Source organism: Buceros rhinoceros, unplaced genomic scaffold (assembly GCF_000710305.1).
Source record: "Buceros rhinoceros silvestris isolate BGI_N320 unplaced genomic scaffold, ASM71030v1 scaffold7205, whole genome shotgun sequence".
Classification (NCBI taxonomy): Eukaryota; Metazoa; Chordata; class Aves; order Bucerotiformes; family Bucerotidae; genus Buceros; species Buceros rhinoceros.
Genome location: NW_010414471.1, coordinates 22,518 through 23,449, shown reverse-complemented (window position 1 = coordinate 23,449; position 932 = coordinate 22,518).

Here is a 932-nt window from a genome sequence, read left to right as displayed (position 1 = left end):
TCTCTGGACTGGCAGAAGGGAAATGAGACAGTATTAATAAAGTATTAACATAATACTAATGTTTGGGGCAGCAGGAGGGGAGAAATTGGGCATGCGTTGGTGGCAGAGCCCACCCCAGTGCTGCTGTCTGTCCGCTCCAGCCCTCCTGCTGCTGGTAGCTGTGTTGGGTCTGGGCAATGCTGTCAGCCCTGTGGCTGGCCGGCTCCCCAGTGTTAAGCTTGACAGCGCTAGTGAAAACTTTTGTTGCCTGCTTCCCCTTTTGGGTTTCTTCTGGGGTTTTTTGGTTTGTTTTTTTTTTTAGGGGTGGGAGTTTATTTTCCATTTGGGTTTTTTTGTAGTAACGAAGGAAAAAGACTTTTTCCATGAGATTTGTACTTAAATGGAGAATGTTACATGGTGCCACTTGGGCGAGTGGCTTAGATGCGGAGAGGGCTAGAGCTTTGTTCAGTAGGAGGCTAGCGCATGTGGTAGGATAAGCTAGCATAAGATGAGCAGAGCCGTGTAAAATACGGGCCCCAAGTTGTTGGTGGCTTGGTAGCTGGACCTGGGAGACAAGGTCCTCCGTGGACTGCTGCTTGGTGGGGTGCTGGATGCACTCCTGCCCTCCTTGCTCTGGAGATGTCCTCCAAGACTGCAGTGTGTGGCCAGGGCTGCTCAGCCATGGCTGTATTTACATAGAGGCCACTGTTCATAGTGAGCGGGAGCTGCTGCCCCAGTGCTCTGCGTGATTTTCTCTGTGCCTTGTCAGTCTGTTGGGTGGGAGATGGGGCAGAGGGGAGACCTCCTTCCTGGGTGGCAGCATGCTTCTTCACTTTGGGGGGCAACTGGGCCTCCCCCACCTGTGGCGCTAAGGGCTGCATCTGCTGCCTCCCAGTCCTTAATAGCAGATGGCTGGCACGGTCTGACCTCCTTCCTCTTGGAAGAACTCTTTC